Here is a 12,655-nt window from a genome sequence, read left to right on the forward strand (position 1 = left end):
GCAGCACAAGACAGGGTGTTCCTTAACATGCTGTGAGTAGGGTTGATGAAGGACAAAATCATTACAGTAAAGAAGTATATCCTGGCACATTGAGTTTTGGCAGGTCATGAGTGAGGGATGGCTAGCATCAGGGCTGGGAGAGAGAAGGAAGCTGAAAGAGGGCCCACAAGGACTAGACGCAGTAAGAGATGTTGGTGTCTTAGTGTAGATGTTTGCATGATCCAGAAAGATGGCAGCCACCAACCTCCTGGCAAGTGATCTGTTAGGCACTAAGAAGATAATGGCTTCACTTCATGCCACCATTTTATGGCTTCTACTTACAAATAATTTTTAGCTGAACAGTTTTTAAAATTATGATGTTTTTTAACAGCACCCCCCCAGTGCCACACCTTTCTATTCTATGACCCACTAAAAGGTGTGAGATTGTTCTGCATTTGAATTTAAAAATAAAAAAAGCATTCCCATCTTATCTGCAAGGTGAATTCTTAGGGACCAATTCACTCCACCATGTGTTTTTATAGGACACAGTGAACACAGAACGTGACAGAGTAATACCCATCATTTGTGACATTTGTGAAATTGCATATCCTTGAACTTGTGGCATTTCTGGTCTCTGTCCTTCCTGAACCAGGGCGGGATTGCGCTTCACAGAGGGGCAGCAGGCCCTTAGGACAGGACGCAAAAGGATTCAAAGTTCAGAATGGATGATGTCGGACTTCCTCCTATTTTACCATTCAAATGTCAGAGGAGAAAGGGCAGAGAGGCTTCTGCTCCCAGGAAAGCAAAGCCACCCTTAGTTCTCCTGCAGTGTCCCCAGCTTCCCTGGTGGGGCACATTGGATCTCCATCCCCTCTTCTAGGAAAAGAGTCTGTGGACCATCCTTTTGCTTTTACTTTAGAAATTAGGGGAGATTTGGTTTGTTTTGGAGACTTTTGCAATTTGACTTAAACATGGTGCAGTCAGGACCTGGGAGTAGAAGCAGTCATGCCTCCCAGGCTGGGGTAGCTGGCAAGAGAGAACATTTCCACCTCTGTTTCATTTGTTCACACCCAGGCAGTAGACCAGTACAGAAGTTGGCCAGGTAGGGTCCAATCCTAGCTCACCTTACCATGCAACCTTAAGCAAATTAGCTCCCAACTCTGAGACACAGATTCCTCTCTGCCAAGGCAGAATAGCAGCATCTAGTTGAAATTATACATGTAGAGCAAAGATCGGCAGGGTGTCCTTTATGTGGCTGGTAAAGGCTTTTATAGGTTACACAAGCTCTACAGCCTTTCTCCAGACTTAGAATTACTCTGCCCTTAGACAGAGACAGCTGGGCTATAGCTGCAAGTGTGGGCCACCTTCATTCTGAAATTGGCCTTGGAGATGTACCTAGAATCTTCAGGAATCAGGTCAGCTGCATTATCTGCAGATAAAGTGAAACATGTTGCTGGCATCTGTCCCCTTACCATCATACGTCAGACTGACTTCTCAGAACAACTTCTAGATTTTGGGTTATTGGCATGAATGTATGTGGAGTTTTTAATCTATTTGGTTATTATCCTATGCAGATATTACCCTTGGGAAGGTAGGGCCTTCTTAGGAGAGTCAAAATGGAAGCTTTGTTGTGGGTGCCAATATTTAGGTTCTGACACGCAAGTATTCCTGTGTGGAATATTCCATACTCAGCAGGTGTTTGTATGCCATGCCTTCCATCCAAGTTCTCATACAGTGACCCCAAAAGGATGTGTCCTATGTCCTTAACCACTTCTACAGAAAACCTAGTTATGCTTTCAGAACGCTAAATTTTCTTAGCTCTCAAAATGTCTTCCTTTTACGGCCAAAAAGCTCACATTGGATTAAAGCAGAAAGTTATTTTAAATAATCACTTCTTAGCAAAGTACGGGGAATTTCTTTTTGAAAAGCCATGTAGAGTTTTTTTCTGGTTGTATCTTGAGCCCTACTGTGGAGGGGAAGTCAGACCTCCCCATCTGGAAGGGGTTGTGTAACTTCTGAAGTTTTAGAAGTAAGATGGATCTGTTTCACTTAGAGCAGTGTTCATGGTTTCTGTCTCCAAGAGGAAGGGAAATGGAAAATCATTGCCTTGGGTCCTTTATAATCTTGTACCTCTCTCAGTGTCCTTGTCCTCCTACCTCGTTCTGTGTCTGTCCCCAGGTGCCTATCTTATTGGGCTATCTGCAGTAGCATGGTTCTCACTATCTGTCTGAACCCACAGTCTGAAACTGAAGGGCTTGCTTTATGTAAGGCAGTGTCACCGTGTGATGGAAATCCAGTGCTGAGCTGGAAGTGTGAGCCTGAAGCCCTCATCCCGCCCAAACTAGCTTCTCATACAACCCCGACTAAGCATCCTGACAGTTTCCTCAGCAACAGGACAGGCGGGGTTTGGCTCAGATGTTCATGCTGAAAATGGAAGTACAAAATAAATGGGGTTAAACTTTAATTCGTTGTAATTCATCCTTCAAGATGGAATCGCCGTACCATACAAAAGCTCAGCTCCTAATGCTGGGTGTCTGTGTGACAGTTTGTTTTAAATACAGGAGATAAAAGTCCTGAAATTTCTATTAAGGCATCTTAAAGTGTCACTGATTTTAAGATTTGTAGCAAATCTTGGCAAAATATACCATGAAGAATAAGCAGTTCATCTTGTGTAAGAGAAAGAAGGGCTTGGTTTCGTTCAGTAGGCAAAACCCAGTTATTTCATGAAATGCCATCTTTAGCATGTGTGTAGGGACTTGTGGCTGTCAAGTATCCCCATAGCTTGTGTTGCAGACTGAAGTGATCCATGTTTTTATCCTAAAGGAACTGGAATCATAGTGTTTATTTGTTTCAAGGCAAGGTCTCCCTATTATATAGTCCTGGCTAGCCTAGAACTCATTGTAGACCAGGCTAGCCTTGAACTCACAGAGATCCACATGCCATTGCTCTCAGTGCTGGAATTAAAGGCATGCATGACCACCCTTGACAAGATTCATAGTTTCTTGTCTAGATATCACAGCTCTGCACTGGGGCCTGAGGTGTGTTTGTCCATCTCCTCCAAGCCCCTGAATCATGCTCAGACTCTGAGTCAGCATGTATTTTCCAGCCTGCTTCATGGTAATCCTAACTAGTATTTCACATGGACAAGGCAGGAGGGTCTTTTCGTCCTAGGCTTAGTCCATGGCAGCTCGGTGTATTTTTCCTGGCAGTAGTTATGGGAACCAAGAAGGTTGAGCACATAACAAACCCTGCAGGGGCTATTGGCTTACTAGGGGGGGAAAGTCTTCCTTCCTGTGAATGATAGGACCTTCAGAGAAGTCTTCCTATGTGGTGTTCAGGCTGGATCCCCTTCAGCTCCTTTCTGAGGTAGTGTGTTCAAAGACACCCAGCAGCTGTTTGAAATGGCACATGTCATGTTACCCTCTAGAACAGGATTCGACTTCCTTCTTGAACAAGCACTTGCCAGGTGCTGTGGCTCTGTTGTCCTTTGAGGAGCAGCAACAAAACCTATCATGGGTTTCTTGGTCCTTCTTTACAGTATTGCGGAGGACATTTGTTCTCACTGTAGACCTCCATGTAGGATTGCTTTAAGATTTATTTTTATTTGGGGCATGTATATTTGTGAGTATATGTCACATGGGTGCAGGTACACACAGGGGCCAGAAGAGGGCGTTGGAGTCCTTGGAACTGCTCTTTCAGGAAATTATGAGAAACTTAAAATAGGTTCTGGAAGAGGAGCAAGGGCTCGTATATATGAATGTATACGTGAGTGGGGTGCATATGCCTTGGCATGCATATGGGATCAGAAAACACGCTCAACTGTCAGTCTTCACTGTCCACTTGTCCGTCTCTGTGGATGCCAGCCTAGCTGGCCTATGGCTTCTGGGAATTCTCATCTTGCCATAGACATATTGAGATTACAGGTACTTTATCTACCAGGCTTTCTCCCCAGCTGTGGTTTCTTTCTTTCTTTCTCTCCTTCCTTCCTCTCTTTCTTCGTTTTTTTTCTTTACTGAGAACTTTGACCTTATCAGTAAAAGTACATTACAGCATTAGCACATCCTGACTGCTAGCCAGCGTCACTCCACTTCTACACGGGAGCCATATCTAAATCAAATACAGGTTACGTGATCACAAGCAGTGTGATGTTACAAAAATCAGATTGATAGAGTGTACGGCCACTGAGTGACTAGTGGGCAGGTGGCATGTATGGATGGCTGGTCTGGACAGGGAGGTGTCCACATTACAGGTAGAATGGAACAGAGTGGTCTGTATTCTCACATTCCTGAGAGCAGCTTAAAATAGGAGCCTCTGAAAGTGGGTAAGGAAAACTCATTTCAGTTTGAAATTTCACATCTACAGCCCAAGTGAGCCCACTTCTCTTGCCTCCTCCCAACTCCCCTGACTTTTCTGTAGAGATAGTGGCTTACTGGACATGAGATAGATACTACAATGAATTTATAAATGTGTATAGGTGCATATCAGTGAGCATCATTCCTGTCTGTTCTACTAACATTCATTGCCCAACCTAATATGAGACAATGCTACAATTCTGCCTGAAACTTACATTTCCTCATTAATAATCTGCCATATTAATATTTATGCATATATGCGCATGCCACTCTTTTTAACAGCTATATAAAATTATGCAGAGTTTAACCAGCCCCTTATTGGCAGACATATAGATCTCTGACTTACTATTAATTGTTATTGTAGACAAACCTTCGGAAGACAGCCAGCTGATAGGTTCTTGAAGATAGCTGGTCATGTTTGTTAATAATTACATGTCATTTGTTTGAGGATGTGCTTCCCACACACACCCACACACATACACAGACACAGCTGTACTATGAAGTTAATTTGTGGGATGTCTCTTAACTCTTTGGTGTTCTCTGTTCACTTCACACCTCTTCAGATGTTAGTTTTAAGAACCAAACATCTGTTCACCTTGCTGTCTACTGCCTGCTTCAGGAGAGAGCATCAGCCAGAACTAGGATACCTGATGTTAAGCTCTCTCATAGCCCACTTGCTGAAGTTGAATTGTGTTAAAAATCACCAAGGAGGGCTGAGGAGATGGTTCAGTTAGTGCATGAAGATCTGATTTGGAATCTAAAAAACCCAATATTTAAAAGCCAGATGTGTCCATTCATTTATAATGTCAGCACAGGAAGGGCAAAGACAGGCAGAACCCTAAAGCTAAGGGCAGATACATGAGACCCTAAAGCTTAGGGTACAGAAAGGCAGACCAGATAGTCAGACCCCTAAAGCTTGCTGGCCTTCTAGTCCAGCTAATCAGTGAATACGAGGTTTAATGAAAGACTTTGTCTCAGAAGACAAATAGAAAGCCACCAAAGGAGAACTCCAATATGATCTCTGGCCTCCACATGTACCCACAGACATATGTCATGTCCTGATGGACAGACAGAGGGAGGGTCATGAGACTCAGGAAGTAAACAGTTTGCAAGTTTAAAGAAGCTCCTCAAACAAGGTTCACAAAGCCCCTCCCCCAAGGCTACGCAAGTGTAACCATTACTGGAGAGGAGATTCCCAATAAATCTAGCCTGTAAGTTTTGCAGAGAGGTCCATGAAGGTAGCACCCCTGAGAAGCCACCCATTCTGGAGTGGGGGTTTTTGGTGACACAGCTGCCTCTGAGGCTTTTCTGTTCCTGTAAGTGACCCTCAGTCACACTTGTCTATGTAACCCCAGTAGAACTCATTGGTTCACCAAGCCCGACTTGGGTGACATGGTTACTTTGTTTTGTCTGCAGTGATCTATCTGGAGTGAGTAGATATTACTTCATAGCTTCGGAGAACACTCAGTCATACAGCAACACATGTGTGCACACGTGCATGCACATGCACCCACGCGCGCGCGCGCACACACACACACACACACACACACACACACACACACATCCCTCACTGAGGAATCACAGAGTATTTAGGATAGCTATTGTACAAAGTGACATTCTTCCTACCAACACCTCTGTGGTACCAGTTTCTGATCTCAACAAAAGAGTACAAACTTGGTAGTTGAAAACATCTGAAGGTTCGTATTTCCTCACAGTTCTCAAGACCAGAAGTCTAAAATTAGGATCTACAGCCCCAAATCACAGTGTCAGAAACACATTCTCATGGGAAGTACTCAAGAGTCTGTTTCACACCTTGGTGGCTTCCAGCATTCTTGATCGGGGTTGTCTAGAGGAACAATGCACATAGAATGAATATCTGTAGTAGGAGGGAATTTCTTAGATTGGCTTATTCAGGACAAGCTGGAGAGTCCAGCAGTGGTTGTCTGCATACCAGAAATGCTCAGTCCGTGTATCTTGTCATCTCCAGAAGATATCCAGAGAGCCCTGGTCTTTAGTACACATTGAAAGGCTAAAGAAGTGGAACCTGGGGGCTGAAGAGATGGCTCACTGGTTAAGAGCACACTGACTGCTCTTCCAGAGGTCCTGAGTTCAATTCCCAGCAACCAGATGGTGGCTCACAACCGTCTGTAATAGGATCCGGTGCCCTCTTCTGGTATGTCTGAAGACAGCAACAGTGCACTCATATGCAATAGATAGATAGATAGATAGATAGATAGATAGATAGATAGATAGATAGATAGATAGATAAGAAAAAAAAAGACGTGGCACCTGATGTCAGTAGAGGATGGTGGCTGTACCAGCAACAGTGATAAACACACTGACCAACAAGAAGCCAAGGCAAACAGGCACACACTGTTTTCCTCAGACCTCTATCTCCAGCCTACCAGTTAGGAAGTGCTACCTACTCTGATGGAAGAAGAACTTTACCCTCTCAGCAGCAAATCCTTTCTGGACGTCCCCTCACATACAGAGGTGTGTCTTAGCTGATCCCACATTCCATCAAGTTGTCAATCAAGATTAACTGTCACGTTTGTGACCCTGTCACCCGCTGTCCTCAGTACAAGCCTCCCCCAGATCTTCCTTTGTTCCCTTCACACAGCTTTGTCTTTGTCTGTGTCAAATCCTCTTTTCTCTCCCTCTTAAGGGACATATAACACCCCTGTCTCAATAGCCTCAATGACATCTGCGAAGACTTCTTTATTTTAAATAAAGTAATAGCCTGGGGTCTAGAATACGGTATCTTTGGGGGACATTATTCTGCGTGGGGTTTTGTGTCTTAGCTTCCATCATATTTTAAGTTATGACTAGGGACATGCTTGATGTTCCCTTTGAGCTCTGTGGAAGAGTGTCTGTTCACGGAGAAGCCAGGAGTTTTGTGCAGAAAAAAATTGGCCTCAGCGGTGAGGTGGCAGAGTCAGGGTCAGACAGAATCTCTGGCTGGCACACTCCTTGAACCAGAGACCGAACAGCGCGCACTCCTGCCATACCCCAGCACACAGCCTGCTTGCCCTTTAATTAGAGCTGCTTAGCTCTGAGCCCTGTGTCTAGGCTGAGAGGAAGTTGAGAAGCTGCCTTTTTTTTTCCTTTAGAACAAACTATACTCAAACAACGAGATAGTATTTAGACTATCCAGATGGACACATGGCTGTTCTCCTGTTGTTAAAAAAAAAAAAAAAAAAAAAAAAAAAAAAGGAGGGTCTGGGACGCCTGTCAGGCAGGAAGCTCCATTGAAACCCAGGAGGAACCTGTGAGCACACTTCAATCTGACAGTGCTCCGCGTCCAAGCCTTCTAGCTCTGCTCCTCCCCCGTGAAAGGCTTGTTAACAGTTTTGGACTCAGCCCGGCCCTGGTCACGTGAAAGCTAATGTCTTATGCCCCCACCTCTCGATTTCACAGCAGACGCACATGTTCCTAAACTGTGAAGCTCAGCATACGGTGTGGATTCTAGGATTTGGTCCAAATGACTCAGACATACTGCCTATTTCAGCAGAACTCCCTTTGGCCATGGCTTGTTAATATGTTATAGAGACATTAGGACAGCAGTTCAGGGGCGCGTAAGGCAGATGCTGAGCCACGGTTCCCCGAAACGCTCCCAGCCAGAGAGGAGTGATCTGAGGGATGGAGAGGCAATGGCCATGTCAGGTCGGAGGCTGTTGTACACAAGGACTCCTAAAGAACCTGCAGAGGTCAACCTGTAAGGCTGACCTGCAGAGATACTACTGTGTCAGCTGCAGCAAGCTTGTAGAGGCTGGTGGGCTTAAGAATGAACACATCGGCCTGTCAAAGGGACAGCACTGTGCTCACAAGGATCTGTATCCAAGACTAAGACATGAGAGCATACATACTTACACACATATCATGAACACAAACACACTGCACATCACACACAGCATATATACAAATACACTGCACATCACACACTACATATACACTTACACACTGTACACCACACACAGCATATACACAAACACACTGTACATCACACACAGCATATACATACACATTGATTCTAAAAAGAACATGTTAATGTTTGTTCATTCTTTCACTTGCCCCAATATAAAACAAGTTGCTGCTGCTGCCAAATTTCTCAAGGCCACAAGAGGACACTATGAGGACCCCAAAAAAGGAGGTAGAAACTCAGCCAGGCTTTCCACAAAGGCCTAACAGAGCATCGCACACAGTGGGGGAGAAGTGGGAAAAGCTGACACTCAAGCGTATGTTAAGAGCTTTGCTGGGGACGACATAACCAACTATAGAGCCATTCTCTCCTGCCTCGTGCATTATCATTTCCTCTAGACACTAGAAGCCCAGCAGCCTATTTTCTCTTTATTGAGCTATGAGCAGACTTGTTATGCTGGTGAGCAGACAGCAGCAAACCCAAGCAACGGTCTATGAAATCAAAGACCTGAGCCATGTTTGAGGCTGTGATTAATTAACAGGTTTCACTGTGTTCACCCAACACCTATTTAATGGGATGTGTAATCACTGCTGTGTTGTGCAGAAATGAGACCTGGCTGCTGGGCCGTCCACAGTCATGACTGAAGCCTCTGAGTCGAGCTTCTTCCTTATCTACTCTTTGGGACTCACTAGCAATACTCTCAGAGTGTGCCCATACTAGTGTATTAAGTGCTTTGCTCACCGAACAATCTCTACAGTCCCTCTGTGTTAGAATTCTTATATTTCATTTTAAAGCTTGTTTAAAAATAGCCAGTCTAAGAGGATTTGAGATCATATATGAAAGACAGCTGTCGCACCATATTCTTTGGCAAGTTTTGTCTCTTCATTGCCAGAATCTTCCTTCCTCTAAACAAAAAGAAGCCTAGCTGACCTATGAGTTTATGGGACAGACATGGGAACCAACTTCTTCTGCTTGGTTCCACGTGGTTGCATGCAATTTAATCACTATTGCTAAAACTCCTGGAAGCTTCTGACGTCCACAGTCAAGCACAGTTCTGGGTGCCCTGCCTTGCCCTGCATCTCCAGTCCCATCATAGGCTCACCTCCCATACTAGGACAGCTGGGACACACTTGCATACACAGTCTCTTTTGTCTAAGTTTCCTTCTGTCAGGAGTAATTTATTTGTGTGGAGTACGGAGTATGTGTGGTCAGGGCCATGGACATATTCCTGACATCTCCCTCAGTTCTTCCCCTGTAGTATTCCCTGGGTCATCAGGGCAGTCCAGAATTTATTTTCCCATTTCTCAAGAATGGTAAAGGAGCTGAGAGGTCACTCTCCTTATAAATTGTCTTCTTCAAGTTGCTTTGGTCATGGTGTTTCATCAGAGTGATAATAACCCTAACCAAGATAGGCCATATGCTTAGAGAGCTCAAATATTTTATGAGTGACAAACCTGCCTGTCCTCTGTTCCAAAGACAGCCATCATCTTTATTATACTATTCAGCAACCACACCTGCTTCTGTCCCAGAGGACACCATCTCCATCTTCCAAGGCTTCTATTCACTGCACAGTATCCTTAAGACATTAGTCCAGGACAATGAGCATTCGGTGCTCTGCTTATGAGATAAGCAGAAATATAAATGATCCCTGGAGAACTGGCCCTCAGTGCTGTTCTTGTCTGAACTTAGCCATACAATCTAATAGTCCATACATGCTGTTCCCCTTTGCCTTTCTGTTGCTATGATAAAACACTCTGACCATAAGCAACTTGGGGAGAAATGAGTTTGTTTGGCTTATACTTTCAGTCATAGCTCCTCGTTGAGAGAAGCTGGACAGGAACTAAAGCAGGAAGTGGAGCAGACACCACAAGGAATGGTGCTTACTGGCTCACTCCCTGGCTCTTGCTTATCTAGGTTTCTTATTCAACCCAGAGGCCCCTGCCTAAGGATAGCGCCGCCCACAATAGACCAGGTCATCACTTAGGATAATCCCACATAGACATGGCTACAGGCCAGGCTGATCTGAGTAGTTCCTCAGCTAAGATGTCCTCAAATGACTTTGGGCTCTGCCAAGTAGACAGCTGAAGCTAACTAGGACATGTTTTACACCTGAGCATGCCCTGTGTTTAGAGCTGGGGGAATAAGAGTAAACCACATTCTCTGACCTCAAGGAATATACTGTTCAGATAATAGATAAAGTATTATGGGACTGGCCATAAAGGGAAGGATTCAAGGGGATGAAGACCAGAGGAGGGAACCCACCTCAGCCTGGAAGGGACAGGCTTTAGGAATCACCTATGGAGATGGGCTCTCGGTGCTGTGGTCATTACTCTAGTTTGAACATTTGAGAGTGAGCCCAGTGCTCAGAGCGTGTAGTGAGCAGGTAGAGTGTGAAGGCCAGTGCTAGGGAGAGAACAGATGACTGTCTGTCCCATGGTGCCATCCCCTACTGACACGAAATAACTTCTGCATTTTTCTTCCATAAAGAGAGAACCCAAGAGCAGTAGCAGTGTGGGACTGCTTTTCTAATAGCGAGTGTAGCTTTGTGCCCACTGCCAGAGCAAAGCAGAGGCCATGTGTATAAACCTTCCTTTGCCTGCTCTACTGAATCCCCAAGGACAGAGGTCTCACAGGCTCTAGGGCATAATGGAAAGAAACTGTCTTCTGAAGGAAAAGGTTAAAATCAGGTCAAACGTGAGCCAGGGAGCAACAACAAAGGCAGGGTGGTACATCCCAGTATAGCACAGACCATGTGCTACCAAGAGACACAGATCAGGAGAGATGCCAAGGAAGAGGCACTTCAGCAGATGAAGGGTTGTTAATAGGATCCCAAGAAGCAGGGATGCTGAAAACCAATGGCAGGCAATCACAGCTTAGTAAGGAAATAGAGGACGTGTGGGCAACAAGGGGTAGCTCAGAGACAAGTGGGAGACACAGAATGAGACCTACATTTCCAAAAGCCAGAAGCCAGGAGAAGGATGTCACCAACCAATTGGTGTCTATGAGACTGTGCCACCAGGTAGGGCCTTCCCAGAGGCCTCTTTGTCTGCTAGGGGCTGGCTCTAGTCAAGGTAGTAGTTCTCCTATCTCAAGCCCTGGTTCCAGGAATAAATATGTACAGGGCAGAGTTCTGAACTGCATGGAATGAACATATAAATAAGAAACAAATTTTATCTTAAAATCTGGGGATGTTTGCTAATGTAACTTTCCTGTCTGCTCTTAATGGATAGTCATTCAAAGTAGCTCAGTTAGAAAGTTGCTCATTTTGAGTCCATGTCTGTTTAGCTAGTTATCAAGTTGGTGTGGACCTGTAGGTACCTATAAACAGGATTAAGACCGGAGATGTGGATTCTGCATGAATGTGACTAAGAGGAGATAGAAAGGCATATGGGTTTATTCTAAGCTTTGAAACCAGAGTTTTCTGGTATTCTTTATCTCCCTCAGTTGATGGTAGCCTCTGTATGGCCTCCTATCAGACATGACTACTACCCACAGGCTCTGGTGGTTCTAAGATTTTGGCTGGAGCTTGTGGACAGCTGAGCCCTCAAAACATTGTTAAAACCTTCGTAGTCTCTGGTGTCTGGAAATAGCCCAAGTGACTTGAGGCTTTGCTCACTTGTAAATGTTTGAGTGTCGTGTCCACAAATTGCAAATTGAGTAACTCAATTTTGAGGCACAGCTGTTATTTGGAAAAGACCCATCTAGGAGCACAAGCTCCTTGCAAAATGATTGCGCTTCATTTCTGTCAAGTACCAGGAAATGATTAAACCACCAAGCCATATGGCAAATGCCCACTCGAAACAGAGAGCATCGGCACTGTGTAATGAGTCTGTTTTGGGGGAGTCAATGGGGCAGCGTCTGGTTTCTGCGATGTACACAGGAACAGAATTTGTCTCTGCACATTTCAGGTTTCCATAGTCCTGCATAAGGACTTTTTCATCCATGAAAAATTCATATAAAAAATCAAGTTACAGGAGATTCCCCCACCCCTTAGGTCTATTTTTCTTTTCAAATGATATGCACTTGAGTTACTGCATATAAAATAAATTTAATTGAAGCCACAGAACCTTGTGAAACTTTATGCTGCCTTAGATCAACATTCTTTAGCTGTCACTCACTTTGAATCATGTTCCATAGCATGTAACAGGAAAGGGGAAGACAACAGTGGTTGCTTAGAATTCTCCTCCAGGTAGAAGACATAAGAAGTAAGCAGCCTCAGGTCATTAGGCTCCTAATGTTTGTTCTTAGTTTGTTCTCTGCCCAAATGGAGTTGGCCCTTGTCCTCAGCATTCAGTAGAGCAGCCATACTCTCTCTAGCCATCACATTGCAAACATCGGGAATCAGGGGTGGGAGAGGCATGCTTTTATTGCTTTTGTTTTGCTTTGCTTTTGTATCATGACAAGA

The 12,655-nt window shown here is 44.6% G+C and overlaps 1 protein-coding gene across 1 annotated transcript in view; it reads left to right on the plus strand.

Moving 5' to 3' along the window:
- The window catches only part of NMNAT3 (nicotinamide nucleotide adenylyltransferase 3), a 101,411-nt gene that overhangs the window by 25,617 nt on the left and 63,139 nt on the right, over positions 1-12,655 (plus strand). The gene's annotated exons all lie outside the window — the stretch shown is intronic.

This window comes from Micromys minutus (assembly GCF_963924665.1).
Source record: "Micromys minutus genome assembly, chromosome: 21".
In the NCBI taxonomy this organism is placed as follows: domain Eukaryota; kingdom Metazoa; phylum Chordata; class Mammalia; order Rodentia; family Muridae; genus Micromys; species Micromys minutus.